The sequence below is a fragment of the Sturnira hondurensis genome, unplaced genomic scaffold (assembly GCF_014824575.4).
Source record: "Sturnira hondurensis isolate 20B ecotype Veracruz unplaced genomic scaffold, ASM1482457v3 Scaffold0000780, whole genome shotgun sequence".
NCBI classification, from domain to species: domain Eukaryota; kingdom Metazoa; phylum Chordata; class Mammalia; order Chiroptera; family Phyllostomidae; genus Sturnira; species Sturnira hondurensis.
In genome coordinates, this window is record NW_028073411.1 from 17887095 (window position 1) to 17895682 (window position 8588).

General features: G+C 54.9%; 1 protein-coding gene across 6 annotated transcripts in view; it reads right to left on the reverse strand.

Annotated features, from left to right (window-relative positions):
* The window catches only part of ADD1 (adducin 1), an 82214-nt gene extending 78331 nt beyond the window's left edge, over positions 1–3883 (reverse strand). For 4 of the 6 annotated variants that reach the window (XM_037046668.1, XM_037046716.1, XM_037046708.1 and 1 more), the window contains exon 1: positions 3768–3883. The gene's annotated coding sequence lies outside the window, so the exon portion shown is untranslated. The remainder of the gene's footprint in view (positions 1–3767) is intronic. The other 2 variants (XM_037046700.1, XM_037046718.1) reach the window with 1 other exon arrangement.
* Between the last annotated feature and the right edge of the window lie 4705 nt (positions 3884–8588).

Sequence of the window (8588 nt, forward strand, 5' to 3'; positions counted from 1 at the left end):
TCTTAGAAGAAAAAAAGATACAGGTGTAAGATCAAGAAGGTTAAATAGAACTCTGCCTTCCAGCTTCACAACTGGAAGTACCAGTAACCCCCGATCTGAAAAGACCGGGGAACGATGATCAACCTAGTGAGAATGAACAACCGACCCCAGGGCCCAGATTGGGGTGACTGAACATGACTTTCCATTTGGAGAAAGGGACGAGTACAGGGCTGGGACACTAATCGTCCGAGAAGAGCCTGGGGCAGTCTGTCACACCAGAAAGAAGAGCACCCAGAGACTATTAGCATGTATCTACAGGATTTAGGAGCCATTATTAAAAACAATAATTAGTATTTTAAAATAAAGGAAAAAAGGACTTAGGCAACAATTTGAACAGATTCCTACTGGACAATGATGGGATAACCTGAGAATCAGTAAGGGTACCATCTACAATGGACTGAACCATATCAAATATGCTTACACCTTTGAGTGCCCAATGACACAAACACACACACACAACTCACTGGCTACTTCTCATTTTTTTTAAAAACTAGTAAATAATGGAAAGAAATTAAGTATTTATCCTGCCTTTCCCAAAAGAACATTAATTTAAGGTAACAAAAGTATGGAGGGGAAATGTCTCCTTATAGAAGCATTCCAGCCAATAAATGAAGTTACAGAATTAAAACGTCCCCTAACGAAATACATGACTCTAAGTCTGAGCATCCAGGACTGCTGGCAAGAAGCCATGATATTAACCCTTTCCTGCCTATTCGCCTATGAAGTCTTCTTACCAGAAATAAAACCAACCCTGAATTTGATTACACCTTTAGATGTCACTACATTCAATTTACAGTAAATTCTGTAGTTAAACCATAATACAGAAAATCCAGACTATCTATAACTCCACAGGACAAATCACCAAGTTTCAGCAACAAATAAATTGCAAGAGAGAACAAAAGACAGAGGGGGACCTATAGGCTAAAACAAGTCACAATGTATGAACAGTACTTGGGTCTTGACTCAAACTGTTAAAAAAACTGTGACAATCGAGAAGATTTTAACACTGGGTGGGTATTTGAAGGCAATAAGGAACTTTGTGATGGTGGTGTTTCCGTTTATCTTCTTAAAAAGATGAATGTAGATATACACAGCGAAATATTTAATAGTCAAAATCAAATGATATCTGGGCTTCGGGCTGCAGATACAGCAACTGAGCCATGAGTTGACTGTTGAAACTGGATGAGGGTAGAGGGGCTTATAATCAATACTATATATACTTCATGTGTGTCGGACATAAATTACACAGGTACAAATAAATAAAGTCAACTTAAACTCTCAGTTTCCTGTAATAAAATGTGTTTTTAAAATTAACTGTCGGAAACCATCAATAAGCAAAAAGACAACCCATTGACTGGGAGACCATTTTCTCCGATACATCTGATAAGGGGTTAATATCCAAAATTTATAAAGAACTTATAAAACTTCCCACCAAAAAAACAAACAATCCAATTAAAAAACGGACAAAGGACCTGAATAGACACTTCTCCAAAGAGGACAGAGACAGCCCACAGACCTATGAAAAGGTGCTCAAGTCACTCATCAGGAGAGAAATGCAAATTGAAACCACAATGAGATCCTCTCGCCCCTGTCAGAACTCCAGCATCAACAGATCAACAGACGACAAGTGCTCAGGAGGACAGGGAGAAAGGAGACCCTAGTGCACTGTTGGTGGGAATGCAGACTGGTGCAGCCACTGTGGAAAGCAGTAAGGAGATACCTCAAAGAATTAAATTAATTTTGAAACACCTCAAAATTAAAAATGGATCTGCCTTTTGACCCAGGGATTCCACTTCTGGGAACATAAGCACCCCTGTGTTCACTGCAGTGTTATTTACAGTCACCAAGATCTGGAAGCAGCCCAAGTGCCCATCAGTGGATGAGTAGATAAAACAACTACGGGACGGTTACACAGTGAAATACTACTCAGTCACAAAAAAGAACATTTTACCCTTTGTGACAGCATGGATAACACACTGCCCTGGAGAACATGGTGCTATGTGAAATGCGCCAGTCGGAGAAAGACAAGTGCCACAGGATCTCCCTCACATGTGGAATCTAATGCACAAACTGATCCAACAAGCCAAACAGAGACAGACTCACAGATGGAGAGCAGGCTGCCAGCTGGGGAAGGGGGAGTGAAGGGACGAACACAAAAGAAAAAGGACTCACCGGCCTGACAACAGGGTGGCGGTGGCAGGGGGTGGGGTTGTAAGGAGGGTAAATGGTAATGGAAAATTCAATAAAATTTTTTTAAAAACTGTCAAACTATTAAATAACGGAGACAATAAAACTTCAGCATTAAGTATTTGACTTTTTTAGTTTAAGCATATTTACTAAAGTTTAAGCTTTAGTAAATACTAAAGCATATCAGTATTTACTTTTCCGATTCAATACAATGACTGCTTGAAATAACAAAAACAATCATCTAAAGAAACAGCTTTTGCAACATAATCAGGAACAAAACAACACCAAACAAAATCTAATCAGTATCCGATAACGTCTAGAGTTAAAGGAGAAAATGGCCAGCCCCGTAAATTCCTTTTTCCAAAGAAAACGAGCCCACGTCTGGGTGGCGGAGCAGCTTTCAGAGGCCCGCGCACAGTGAGCCTCCCGGAGCACGGGTGGAGCGAACAAATCACACCGTCCTGCCGCAAACCACAGCGAGACGGCGCAGAGCAGTGCCGACTGCCAAAACCCCCACTTCCTCAAAAAACAACTCTGCTGCGCTGGTTCTCCCCTTAGACAGAACCGGAGGAGTAGATCGAGGTTTGGGGTTTTAAGAAATAACGCACACATCGCTGGCATTTGCCCGGCTTTTGCCAAACCCCCGTCACGCCATCCACGGGTCGGCCCAGCAGCCCGCCCCGCCCGGCCCGGCCCGCCCTCCGCGTCCGGGCGGGGTGGGCCTCCTGGTATCCGCCTCCTTCTCGCTGGGGCCGACGATGCTCGCGAGGGAGGCCGAGGGGACCTTCCAGCAGCCTGCTTCCTACGTCCACGATTTCAAAACATTTTCACACGCAAAAAAATTTCAAAATCTGCGTTAGCCTGGCAGCTTCGTATACAGCCACCAGCTGTGCATTCGGTCCTCGGGGCTCTGCCCAGGGCTCCGGGCTGTTTAGGCGGAAACTTACGTGGTCGCACCACCAGCACTTTGACTCCGAGGTGGCAGGCGCGAAGGGAACACAAGTCGCCCGCCCAGCTTTACCATGCACTACAAGAGCAGAAATAAAAGTGCTGGAGGCAGGGGCCCCGACACCTCCCAGAAACGGGAAAAGGGGCGAGGGTGGCCAAGGGCTCAAAGTTCCCGGACAACCAACGGCCGTCCGCGGCAGGGCCGGCTTTTCCCTTTCCGCAGAAGCCGTCGTTGTAAAAACCGGGGCCGCCTGGCAGGATGCGGAGGCCGCGATGGTCTGCATCTGCGCCCGGAGGGGCGCTCGCCAGCACCGCGCGGGGCCGAGCGTGAGAGCCGGAGCCGCCTCCCCTCACGGTCCCCCGGCCCCGCGAGAACCCGGGCGCCCCCACAGGGGCCAGAGTGCCGAACAGCTCGCAGGGCGTGGGCTCCCGCACAGCGTCCAGGCGGACGGGCCGCGGACCGCGGGCGGGACCCTTCCCAGGGCGGGCCCCGCGGCCCCGCCAGCGCCCCCGCCCGCTCCGAGGGCTGCAGGCCCCGCGGCCCGGACTGGAGCCCCGTGCCCACTGCGGCCGCCGCTGCGTGCAGGCCTCACCTCACCGACGAAATGCGGACAGCACGCAGGATTCCCAAGTCCGAGTGCGACCGCCGCCCGTCGCCTCCAGCCCCAGCTCGACCTCGGGCTCCGCCCCCTGTCCGCCCCACTCCCCCGGTCCGCACCTTCCGCCCGCCCGGCCTCTCCGCCCCTTCACTCCTCGGCGCTACCCTGGGCGCTGGAGTTGGGTGCGGCCTGCGACTCTGCAGCCCAACAACACGCCACCCCATAGGTCCGGCTCGAGTCACACCGCCAAGCAATACGTCCTACTATTGGCTGTTACAATCTTCGGGGCGGGGCCCCGGTGGCGAAGGGCGGGGCTGCCGCCCGGGCTGGAGGGGACCGAACTCCGCGTGGCCCCGCCCTCCCCGCGGACGGCTCGGGGTCTGGCGCCACAGGTCGTCTGAGCGTAGTGTGCGGATGGCGGGCGCCGTTCCACAGGCCTCATTGCTGAAGGAGACCGGGTGGGCTGTGCCCGCGGCGCCCGCTCACCCGGAGCCGTCTCCCCTGGGTCGTTGTCGCCTGTAGACTGATGGAGCCCTTCTGCGGGCCCAGTTCGCGGGATGCTCAGCCAGCCTTCCAGACGATCCCGTTGCTAGGGCCGGGCCGGACCTCTCCCTGCCCGCCTCGCCCGCTCCTCCAGCAGACGAACCCCTACTCGGAGTGCTCGGCCCTGGGCTGGTCTCGGTCCAAAGCCCCAGCAGGCGGGCGCGTCGCCAGGAGGACCGCCAGGGTGCGGCCAGCACAGCGAGGCCTGTGGAGGAGCCTGATAAGGTTCCACAGGCGGGGCTGCAGTCAGAGGCCCGAGCCGGTCCTGCAGACGCTGGATGAACGAGCCTCAGTCGCCTTCTCGACCCGGGAATTGGCCAGGCCAGGTCACCTGCCCATGACACTGGAGGCTAGCCTAGAGACCAGACCAGCACCTTCCCCCACGCTGCCCTTTCTGTTGTGCCATCTCAGCCCCCCAAAGGCCCGGGAAGACGGGTTTTTTGCTCACTTTATACCCACGGAAAGTGAATGAGGTCCCGCGCTGGGCAGTGGAAGAACAGGGAGGAACCCAGGCCTCCCTGACTGACGGGGACTTCTTTGGCTTTAGCCACAGGAGGGTCAGAGGCATTGTCCGTGCCTAAAGGTGACCTCTGACTCCTCCCATCTCCTGGACAAGACCCCGCAACTCGGCCTCACTCACATCAGTCTCCCGGGGCACCCAGCAACAGGCCCTGGCCCACCAGGAGGGTCAGTGAGGGCCTGCGGACCGACTGAAGGGAGGCAGGAGCGGCAGAAGACAACCGTCACTTAGGGAACAACAGAATACTGTACTAACTGTGTGGTGGCAGATGGTGCAAGACTTACCAGGGCGATCACTTCAAAAATAAATGTCTAATCACTATGTTGTACACCTGAAACTAACCTAATACTGTATGCGAACTGTAGTTGAAAACAAATTTAAGATATTATTTATTCATCTCTAGAGACGGGTGAAAAAGAGGGAGAGAAACAGCAACGTGAGAGGGAAACTTCGATGAGTTGCCTCTGGAGCACTCTCAGCCGCGGACCTGGTGTGCAGCCCAGGCAGGTGCCGGGACCAGAAATCGAACCCACAACCTTTGGCTTCACAGGCCAGCGCTCAACCAGCTGAGTCACACCAGCCAAAAATTTGTTCAAAAACATTTTTAAGACCAAATCAAACTTCTAAAGGTGAAAAGGACAGCAGATGGGATGAACAGCATATTAGACTCACGAGGAGAAAAGTGAACTAGAAGCTACAGAAGTTGAAGTAAAGCAGCAGAGAAAAGGGCCTAGAAGAGAGTGAGCAGAGAGCAGTGGGGCGGCCCCAAGGGGCCTCGCGTGGGTGTGGTCCGAGTGCCTGAGTGGGAAGGCAGAGGTGGGAGGAAGACACACTGTTGGAAGACATCATAGCTGAGGTTTGGGGTGGGTTTTTTTTCCAAATTTGATGGAAACTATGAAGCCACCGATCCAAGTAACTCAAAAAGTTACTCTGGCTTGCTCGTGGGCCCTGGTACAAACGGAATGTTTCTATGGGATGTGGAAAATGACCGAGGCCAACACGGCCATCGCTTGGTCTGCGGGATGGCCAAGACATGAAGTCAGGCAGATACAACACAGTCTGCACATGGCAGCCCCAGGACAGAGTTCACACAGGTGCAGAGGCAGGTGGTCCAGCCCCCACATCCCCTGCCACTGTCACAAGCACCTCAGTGCCTGTTCTCGGGGACTCCCTGTGCCATAGCGGTTCCTTGCACACCCATCAGGCGGTCTTTTCTGGGCAGGGGGGCAGGACCTGCTGGCACAGAGACGGAGCCGGATGTGTGTGTGGGAGCTGCCCTCAAGAGGACTCGATGCTGCTGGGTCACAGCCAGGGATGGGCTGTGGCCTTGACCTCACTGCCCCCTCTAGAGACACAGACTTGTTCAAGTGCCAGCTTTGCCTCTTATTCCTTGTGTGGCTTGGATCCTCTATGTCTGCCCTCCAGAGACCAATCCCAGAGGGCTCTGGGCAAGAAGCCCCTCGGACTCAGACCCAGGTCTTTTCTTCCCAGGGGCTGGTCAGAGCCACCCACCCCACCTGGGGGGCAGCAAGCTCCTCCTTGGGCCAGCAGGGGGCGTCCATGCAGCGTGACCCAGAGTAGGCGTAGGGTCAGGGAGCAACTACAGACTTACTTTGTGAGGCCTCTTCTGGTTCTAAAAACATCTCTTTATAATAATAATAATAAATCTAATAACACGGAGTATCAAGTTTCACTGCATGATTTCTGATCAACTGCAGGAGAAGGAAGTCATGTCCTGGGCTGGGAGAAGCTCCCCAAAGCATCTGGGCTCTCTTCTCAAGCCCAGGACTGGACCGCATCCCAGCACGCAGGGATCCGGGCCGGCCAGTGACCTCTCTGAGCCGTTTCCAGGTCTGTAAGGAGCAGGAGCAGGTAGGCCCGAAGACGGGTAGATCCCAGGCCTTCTGTGGGCTTGTCCCCAAAGTTGGGGACAGGTCAGTTTGGCTTCCCCCACAGGGCTGTCGTCCCTCAGCTGGGTGGGAACACGCCTGCGACCCTGGGAGACAGACTAACTAGACACCAGACGGGAACTGCCAGAGGCCATGAGGGCAGTGGAGAGCCAGGCAGGAGCCGGGGGCTGGGCTCCGACGGAAGGAGACCACATGGCAGCAAGTGGCAGAGCTGGGACTTGAATCCAGGCCTTGGCCTCAGCTTTTCACCTGTAAAATGGAACTAACAGCAGTGGCTTCTCCAAGCAAACTGTTTCATGTAGCCAGTTTAGCGCCTTGAGAAGTGCTTACTGAGTAACACACGCCCTCCAACCCTAAATGAGGAACAGAACATTCACGGCAGGCCTCAGGATTGGGGCCCCTCTGGCCCCCGCTTCATGCTGGAAGACCATGCCTGGGACTCATCGACCACCCCCAATGCACACACTCTTTCAACTGAGGCCCTGAGCCCAGGGGCAGTTCACAAAGAGGCAGGCCCAGGGCCCGGGTGGAGGGAGGCATGCCAGGCCCTGGGGTGGGCCCTGGGCAGCCACAGGCCCCAAAAGTACCTATCACATGGCTCTGGGCCCCAGAACCTCTGACCCTTCCAACTCAGGCGTCTTCAAATATGTTTCACACACTCAGCTGTCTGCAAAGGGGCTGTGCATTAGCCAGAAGCCTCAGGGCCCTACATCTGCTTCACCTCGCCCGCAGAGGGCCCTGGTCACTGGGCGGAATCTGCTTCTCTGATCCAAGTCCCCGTTTTAAAGAGTTACAGGAATAAAAGTTGCAGCCAGTGTGGAGCAGTGCGCCTCCCTGGGTCCCGGAGCGATCGCACGGCGAAGGCTGAGCGCCGCAGCTGCAGGGACAAGGACTGGTGGTTTTCCAGACCCGGTGCAGGACTCGGGAAGCTCCCTGTGCCCCAGACTCCAGGGCGACTGTGCCGGGCCTCAGCCCAGGTGGGCTTCACAGGAAACGTCTGCAGACAGTGCTGCACCTGCTTCCTGGAAGCAGATGGCCGTCGTCCCCATGGCAGCCCTCGGCCTCCCAGGGACACGCCCGGGTTGGGGGAGAGAAGCCCAAAAGGCTTTCTCCAGGGGGGAGTGGGTTTGGGTTTTACACAGTAAATACCTTTTCCCAACATAAGTGCTGCAAGGATTAGATGACCCTGGGGTCCCTGCCAGCCTGACCCCCAGCTGAGGCCGTTTCACACACAAACAGCCCATCCAGCCCAAATGGCCGTGCCAGGGACGGAAGCCTGCGGGACTCCATGGCAGGAAGTGAGGGATAGATCGGGGCTGGGCCTGGGCTGTGTGGCCCAAAGGACTCAGCTCTGTGGGTGCCGCCATCCCCGCCTACCCTTGGCCTACTCAGGGCCCACTCCTTCTGCCCTTGTCTATGCTGGTCACTTCCTGGAGCCACCAGCCAGATTCCCAGCTTCAAGCCCTGCACACCCCACTGCTCTGGACAGCGTGCATGGTGAGCACCTGCAGCCCCACATTCTCCCAGGAACCAACTGCTGGTCCGTGTAGCATGAGCCCCGACTGTGCATGTGGCAAGGAGCTCCGAGCTCTGCCGCCCCCTGCCCTGGGCCTGACCCTGGGCCATGGAACCTGCCGCTTCGGAGGGTGGGCTCTAGCGTGAGTCCTGTTGCCACCAGCCACGCACCCGGGCAAGTCACTAAGCCAGCTCTGCCCTGTGACGGGGGAGACTGCTCCTCAGGACTCCGGTCAGCTGAGCTGCTGGGGTCTCTGCTTGGATGTCAGCGCAGACGCGCAGTGAGGCCGGTCACCCTCCTTCCCGATAAAGCCCAGCCACCACGGC